The sequence below is a fragment of the Branchiostoma belcheri genome, unplaced genomic scaffold (assembly GCF_001625305.1).
Source record: "Branchiostoma belcheri isolate BF01 breed outbred unplaced genomic scaffold, Haploidv18h27 scaffold83, whole genome shotgun sequence".
Lineage (NCBI taxonomy): Eukaryota > Metazoa > Chordata > Leptocardii > Amphioxiformes > Branchiostomatidae > Branchiostoma > Branchiostoma belcheri.
In genome coordinates this window covers 282,756-291,618 of record NW_017804498.1, presented here as the reverse complement: position 1 = coordinate 291,618, position 8,863 = coordinate 282,756, and the positions used below count along the sequence as shown (strand labels likewise).

The following is an 8,863-nucleotide window of genomic DNA, read 5'->3' as shown; positions in this document are numbered from 1 at the left end:
TTTCAAATGGCAACGACTGTTTGCGAGACGGAAACACGCAGCGTCTCCGGTGTATGAGGTTCTGTACACACCTGAATACGTATTGAAGGCTGCAGGAAGGAAACCGCCCAGGGCTGAGGGATATGTTCCTTGGCCAGACGGGATAAAACCTAGGAACAGCGGATGGCCCGGGATGACTCCGGCTCTTACCAAACGGTCGTTGAGCTCTTGCATGACAGAGTCTGTACATACATGAAGTTATCGACAATCAAACTGATATTAGCTAATAGATATTTGTGGTAGTGCATGACCTAAATGCCTTCCCTTCCATAAAGACTCCATCTGATGTTCAATCTATCAACTCAAGTTCAGTATTGCCAACCGTTACCTTTTCATGTCGTATATGGTGTCGTATATTAAATAATTTTTCGCTTCGATTGTGTGTCGGCGTAACACACCATCGAAGCTGGTGGTTATACCGGGTATACCGATACATACTTTGAACGGCTGGATAATAAGGTTCCTCTCTACATGTATATGCAGCAAATGATACCTTAATTTTTACGTTACACCTGTATGTTGTGACTGAAGAAAAACTGTCATTTTTCTCACCAAAGTCAACTGGGCTCTCGCTGATTTCATCCTTAGTTTCAAAGCCTGCTTGGTCCAGTATCTTGATCGGGTCACAGGTCAACCTTGTTACGTTGTCGTCCTGCGCGTTGATCAGCTGTATGGTCTTTTTAGTCATGGCCTCCCTGTCCACCTCCTGGACCTCTAAAACAGAACTCTTCACTTTCAGATCCGCTAGCCTCTGAAGAATGGCGTGTTCTTGGGTTAATTCCATGTTGCCATTCGTTTTTTTTATTACATTGGCTGGAAAGAAATAAGAAACAGTTGATTCAGTTGGTTGTTCACGTTGATTCAATGCCATGCCCTTAAAAAGGGGCACACCCCAGTTTATTTTGGGTCTCAATTCGATTCTGCACACCTTCAAGTCTTACGACCGTCTCTTTCGTCTCTTTCAGAAAATAATTCTGCAACTACAAAAATGTGTCTGTGAATAAATGATATCATTCTAGCTACAAGAACAACAGGATTTTAGTCAATTTTATGGGGAAAATGGATTTTTCTAGTCTTGAAAATGATACGAAAAATAGGGCATTTGCACGTGAAATTAACCCATCAGGCCATCGCCTATCAGAAAGAGAAAACCCTTCTGTATAATAAAGAAAATCATAAAGGGAATATTAACACAGTAACTGAGAGTGCCACTGCCACAATAACCTGCGGCGCGAGGCATAGTAACAGCGCACACAGAACGCATCATAGGTTGATGTGGTGCAAACGAAAACATCGCATGGCGGAAGAATACAAGTAAGGCTCAGGTCCTAAATCGTTATTGTAACATGCACCTATGACCGCTGAAACGTTAACCTCTACAACAATGCTAAGGTCAAATCCAAACAGGGTGACAATCACCCGTGTCCACTTGGAAGATCAAATTGCGGACTGTTTGCAGAGAGGGTAGTAAAACATTCAAGCTGTGCTAGCTCCTATTTTGATGATCACTGAAGATAAATGCCTGATAGCCAGACCATCGTAGGCCTGCCGGTATCTCTACGGTGCTGGACGTGTTGCCTGCCCGCAGCGCGTGCAATGTAAGTGTTTTTACGGGTTTGGTTTCAATCACTTCCCTTGGCTGAAAAAATATAGGCCATATAGGCTGTCAGAAAGCAATGCCCTATGCTCACGGGACAGGTAATACACCCATAAGCCAGCCTGTGGAGAATGGTTATGTAATACTAGTACTAGGCTAACAACACTGACCACATGAATCTGACATCGATGCTGAAGGATAGTGCTTGTGATACAAGCTTGCACCGTAGTATCCCAACAATACCGCCTTACCCTGTCAACTGTCGACGTTTTGGTACCTCTCCTACAAATGGACCCCTATGCAATGGTCAAGGCTGCTGATGCTCGGTCTGCCATGGTGCCTGCAGCTTGTGGGGGATTGCCAATTGTATGCTAGGTTATGCCCCCGACACTACTTGGGGGTTTCCAATATACTCAAGACACACAGAAGTGGGAGGGGGTGGTCGTGATGTGGAGACTAACTGTTAACCTAACCCTAACCCAAATCCTATGTCTTCCCCTAGCCCGAATAGAATATAATATATACCCCAACTCTCACCCTAACCCAAATACTAACCCTTCCCTAACCCTATCCCTATCCCTAAATTAATTCGAGGCACGCGCACTAGGAAGGGATGTGACGGGACATAAATTTGGCGTCACGCACCGAAGGCGAAAGTGTAACCCAGTGCAAAGGTTATGGGGCAAAGGCACAGCAAAGGGGACAAATCTACAAGGCCATTCAATATCGTCGCAGCTGGTCAAGATTACGAAATGCACCGTGAAAGTCAGACAAGTCTACAATGTAGATATGTCAGAAAACAGGTTCAGGAGGGATGAAATCAAACCGGAACGTGGCGACCATAGAAGCAAATGTTAGATTAGAGAATTAGGTGGATTCGTAAAAATAGCTTGCACAGAGCTAACGTTTATAATACATTTTGTAGTGTCGTAGTACATGTATGTCAAAGGAAGTCACACGGACCATTGACAGGATCATCCAACAGATTATTTTTCGACTATTTACGGCATCAGTTGTCACGTCACAGCCTCAGGCAAAAATGTCGGAAAACGGATGTTAGTGTCGTAAATTCCGCCATGGAAGTGTCTATTGACAGGACCATCCTGTCAATAACAGAAAATTTTGCACAATTGACGGAGTAAATTGCAGTCAATAGTGCATTTTCTTCTTTATTGACTGGATGGTCCTGTCAATAGTGCAAAATAGTTTTAAAAATTCTATTATTGACAGGATGATCATTTAATTAAAATTTTTAATGAGCAAAATTCAGTCCAAGGTTAATTAAGGGTTAATGTCCCGCCCCGAGGTGAATATGGTGTGATAAAACCTTGTCAGTTGCTATAACCACAGAATAAAGCCACCAAGTGAGCGCAGCGAACGAGGTGGCTTTATGAGGTGGTTATAGCAACTGACAAGGCTTTATCACACCATATTCACCGAGAAAGGGCGGGACATTAACACTATTATCATATAGCTTACACGATAGTCTACCCAAACTGATGCAGTAAGTGATACAATGCACATGCTGAATAGAACATAGAACATAGTTCCCTCTGGAGTCACCTGAGGTCACTGAGTAGAGTTCACGTTCTATGTCTTCTATCTGGGTCACAGGCAGGGAACAGGTGTTCTTATGGGAGTAATTGGAACACAACTCAAGTTATTTTTGGATTTTTTAGAAGTAGAGCCATGTTCTATTGGGTCACCTGAGGTCATATGCGGGTGATTATTCATTTTGTTTAATGTATGGATTGGGATGAATAAATACCCGATTTTGACTCTATTTGTGACATTACGGCGACATAAAGAATGTGGAATGGAGCCTTCTGATTGGTCAACGTCACCCGGCTATATGATAATACGACATGAAACTTATGAAAGGATTTAGGGCTTCAGGATACTGTTCTGATAACGCATAAATGTGTTATTTTACTTAACATACGAAACTTGCTCCTAGATCCTACTAGAAAAAACTGGTAGGATTTGTCACAAACCTCATTGGTCTTTCTGATGGAGTTCATCTACTTCTTAGAGGTTCTTCATTTTTATCGCATTCAAATAACACAAAACTTTTACAATGATTTCAATCATTCATAAAAGAAACAAACGATTTGTGTAACTTTATTCTTTATTATCATATAGCCGGGTGACGTTGACCAATCAGAAGGCTCCATTCCACATTCTTTATGTCGCCGTAATGTCATAAATAGAGTCAAAATCGGGTATTTATTCATCCCAATCCATACATTAAACAAAATGAATAATCACCCGCATATGACCTCAGGTGACCCAATAGAACACGGCTCTACGTCTAAAAAATCCAAAAATAACTTGAGTTGTGTTCCAATGACTCCCATAAGAACACCTGTTCCCTGCCTGTGACCCAGATAGAAGACATAGAACATGAACCCCCCAGTGACCTCAGGTGACTCCAGACGGAACAAATATTCTATGTTCTATATAGCATGTGCAAGGGCACATTGTGTCACTCTTCACTGCATCAGTTTGGATAGGCTATCGTGTAAGCTATATGATAATAGCGTTAACGGCCCGCCCTTTCTCGGTGAATATTGTGTGATAAAGCCTTGTCAGTTGCTATAACCACCTCATAAAGCCACCTCGTTCGCTGCGCTCACTTGGTGGCTTTATTCGGTGGTTATAGCAACTGACAAGGCTTTATCACACCATATTCACCTCGGGGCGGGACATTAACCCTTAAATATCCTACCAGTTTGAAAGTTTGGTTGGAGTACCTAGCTAGTTGCAATTTACTTACAACGCATTTTCATCATTTCCTTTACAAATGTATTTTTATATGAGACGTGGACACGGAGCCAGAACAACCCCAAGGACAATGCTACTAACGAGAACACTGTGTCAAAAACGTAGATTCTGGCCAAAAGTACGCAACTATCGTCAAGAGTTTGCATACTACCACAGCGATAGGCACTATGATGGACCACTGGCAACATGGCGGACAATAACACGTTGCCTGGGGGGAAATTCACGTGACAATCTGTGTTGAATGAGCCCTGTAGGCAGTTGGTAACAACGGGTATGTCTGAGTTGTCTGTCGTGTTTCCGTGCCGCAGTGGGGGTAGCCAGGAGGTGAAGCGCGATGATTTGCTCACTTTGAGCCGGGCGAAGTCCATGCACAAGTTCTGTCTGCGTTCGGAAAGTCGTTGAAGTTCAAGGTGCTCAAGGGCATCGGGGTATGAGAGGTATTGTTGCAAGCGCGTTTTTGTATTCTTTCAATGTCATCTGATCATGTTTCTCCAGTTGGTGCAGCATAATCTAGTATAGGTCTTATGTACCCGCAACACACAGTAGTGAGGTCCGATTGAGGGACTCCAGACCGTCTTAGTCTGCTGAGGAGATATAGCCGTTTGCTTCCCTTGCATACCATGGCCTCGACCGCTGGTCATTCCACCGTAAGTCCGAACGAATGTGAAGGCCAAGTACGTAGTTTTGTTTGTGTGACGACACTGAGTATCAAGGGTGAGCGCTTCAGGGGAAGCACGCATGACAGAAGAAATTGGCCTTACATTTTCGAGTGACATTTTGATATCTCGTGTTCTGATTATTCTACTAGTCCTGCCAGAGCCTCGCGAAGAACTGGTTGAGAGGTTTTAGTATTATAACCACCTAGCGGCTATGTGAACTGCAGGAGCCATGGCCAATTCAGCTTTTGACTTCGGAAGGCCATAATTCGAGAAGGGGCTGACTGATTGTCGTGACCTAACATTTTAGACAGTGAGTAAGACCACCAAACTGGATGATACCAGTTTTCAGATCTCACAACGTCACAGGAAAACACTGATGAGATGAAAATTTTCTCCCCGTAACTTCCATCCTAACTAGGTCAGCTTTGCACTCCCGGGTCATTGCTCGTCCCAGTTCCCCATTCCCATGACGCATTGCGCATGGGGCTAAAATCTCCCAGGTTGCATAGCGCAGGAAGGTATTTGTGTTTTTGTGAGTTTTGAGGCATTTTATGCTCAACATTTATTGACTTAGAAATTTGATAGAGAATGATTTTGATGTTGTAGTCTATATAAATACTAAGGGAGCAACCTTCAATGTTTTAGTTTCTGTCATCAACGAATGTAAAATCACCACAGAAACACATAATTCAGATCACAAGGCGCTATGCAACCCGGGGAATGTTAGCACGTCGGCAGGACGTACTGCGCCTGCGCAGAACCCCGTATTTTCGCGTTTTTCGTTGGGTTTTTGGTCAACGTTGCATCAGAATTTTGCCTGTTGCAGGGGATATTCTTTCCAACATAACATTTGGAAAGTACTGTCGAAATGCTAACCTTATATGAGCGAATACAACCTTATATGAGACGTTCTGCCGGATTGCTATGTACAATACATTACGGGTTTCGCGCAGGTGCAGTACGTTCTGCCGACGTGCTGGGAATGTTTACCTCCGAGGCACAATGCGTCATCATGGGAATGGCAAACTGGTGAATGTCCAAAGGTCGATGAGAGATGACCATACGGTAACGGTATCTACGAGATCCTACGAGAGATACAAGACTGGAGGAGCACAAGGGTACCGTCATGCACGGCGAAGGCCTGAGTCTAGCCTGCATCCTATGCATTTATGTCAGCTACCTGTTCGTGTAGGTGTATTACTAGTATTACATGTGCTGAATGGCACGACGATGCTCCACAAATAGGGTCAAGATGCTTAGATAGAGTGGCTGCCCTCCCCACAGTCGAAGCACGAGCTCGTGGCATTCTACCAAATCTACCCACAGTCCTTCGGATTTAGTGTCGTTTTCCGATTTTCGTGAGTCCAAATTAAGTCTGTGTTATACTATTCTTTGCAAACTTCTGCCAGATAACAAGTGATGCGCAAGATTCCAGACCGCCACATTATTACCTTACCTTGTATTGATTGACATAATCAAATTCTTATCATACAAATAAGGAGCTATGTTGCCTATCGAACATGTTGAGCATCGAATGTCTATGCGTTCCATGACGTAACTGAAAAAGAGACGAACATCGATAGATGATTAATGCGACAATGCTGTAATACCATTGTGGTAAATGACAATATACTTGCAACATTTGTAAAGATAAAAATCATTTGACATAAATCGTGCAAATCAGACCTCATTTGCATAATAGATGCGAAAACAGCCTTTTTTATAAGAAAATTTCAAAATTTGGACACCTTGTGAAATTTGCGCTACATCAACTGATGAATTCATGCAAATAGTGGCCCTATTTGCATAATCGTCGAGAAACTTCACAATACGTCCTATACTTGAAGGTTAACAACATTTAGCGACGGTATGAGATCGTGGAACTCTTAACATTGCACAAAGAAACGGTCAAGTGACGGTTATAGTCTGGGGAAGGACATCTATGAGTAGCTGACTTTTCAAGATGGAAATTGATGTAATTAGAGAACTTGAATTTGTGCATTTTTGTAGATAATGGCAGAAACAAACGGAACCAAGGAACTGACCGAAGATGACAACCTTTGTCAGAGGCTAGCAGACCTGAAAGTGAGGACGTCTGTTTTAGAGGTCCAGGGGAGCGAGCGGGGAGCCATGACTAAAACCACCGCGGAGTTACTCGAAGCGTACGACGACAAGGTGACAAAACTGGCGTGTGGGCCTGTCATGAGGCTGGAGCGGGGAATTCGAAGTTGTGAAATTTCGGATGAATTCAGCGAAATCCCAGTTGACTTCGGTGAGAAAATGTTCTGAATAGTATTCGTGAAAACCTGTTCGCGTTAAAGCGTCTGTCGTCATAAAAGATACACACGCTTACAAATTTTGTGAGAGTATCCAGAACCAAACAAAGTGAACAGCTACTACATGTAGTATATCGATAAATTGTTGTCGGGGTAGTCGGGGTTCAGCACCACAAATAAATGATGGATAATAAGTCTATAATAAACACCCCATGTCCATCTCTGTAACTTTTACAGATTCAGTAATACAAGACTTCAAAGACCGTTTGGTAAGTGCCGGAGTTAACAATGGTCATCCCACATTCTTTGGGTTTATCAATGCCGGCGCTAGTACATACCCGTCAGCCTGTGGCACCTTCGTTCCTGCAATCTTAGCGACATACTCAGGTATGTATGGAGTTCTATACAGGTGTACAAATGTGTACAGAACGCATATAATTTCACTCTCCAATATGAATTCACTTTCCAATATGTACTTTCTCTGTATTAGTCAAACGGTCCTTACTTCATAGCTCAGTCTCTATCATACTAGATGTATATAAATATATATGACAACATCACCAAGAATCGAGAAGAAGCTGAACCTGTGTACTAGTATTACGTAGTTTTAACGCATGTTTTAGATACACGTCTTGCCAATGTACGTATGTTACTACTTCTTTTATAGCTCCGATAGGCCACAGGGCGTATGAATGCACAACAAATGATATCTATCAATATAATAACTAGAGGTCGGAGATCTCATGTCTTCGTCAGAGGTACATCGTTCTAGAGAAATTAACATGCGTATTCTTCACTCTTTTTAATAATCAATTTGGTCTAAAGAACAAAAGAATCTCTGTACTATTTTTATGGTACAGAACACCCTGAAACGGTTTGCCACAGATTATACAGATGCGTTGTCACCCGTGTTAGCCCCCCCCCTAACGTTATTTGAGTTTGGACTGTTACTGGAAAAAAAAACGTTCAAGAAATTCTTACTGTGTTGAAAGTGTCACGACAGCGCCGCAAAATATAATAAGAGAAGATGTTATAAAGGAAAGAATCAGAACAGGGTGACTACTGCTGTTTTGTTAATTTGTCTTTATGACAAATAGAAGACTTGTTTCTTGTGTTCTTTGTGTCCTAACATTTGTACTTCTACAGTTAGTATATTCCAAATCTAGGCATCTCGTTTTTCGGCCATTCGTGTTTTTATTGCGCGCTTGCCTTAAATGTAAGGTAATTAGATTTAAGGTCTCCAGTGGACGTCATCCATAGCAATTACTTGGTGTGGCCGTAGAAAATAATCTGACATATGTCCAACCTATCCTCCCCCTGCTGAAGTTATAGTACAATCCCTCAATGTAACGTCATTTGATCCCATCCCATTATGGGGTTCCCAGGCGGTAACGGCTATATCCAGCTGTCGGCTGTCTCCAAGCAGATGTAGGTGGGGGATTTCTAAACACAAAAGGTCCTATTACGGGGACATAACGATCTCCACGACTCTCATCTTTGAACTCAAT

At 42.6% G+C, this 8,863-nt stretch overlaps 1 protein-coding gene and 1 pseudogene across 1 annotated transcript in view; one reads left to right on the top strand and one right to left on the bottom strand.

Annotated features, from left to right (window-relative positions):
* LOC109486815 (tyrosine/DOPA decarboxylase 2-like) overlaps positions 1 to 2,153 on the bottom strand; it is a 12,008-nt gene extending 9,855 nt beyond the window's left edge. Inside the window, exon 1 of the mRNA XM_019790718.1 lies at positions 1,888 to 2,153. The gene's annotated coding sequence lies outside the window, so the exon portion shown is untranslated. The remainder of the gene's footprint in view (positions 1 to 1,887) is intronic.
* LOC109486822 overlaps positions 1 to 8,863 on the top strand; it is a 16,159-nt pseudogene that overhangs the window by 1,894 nt on the left and 5,402 nt on the right.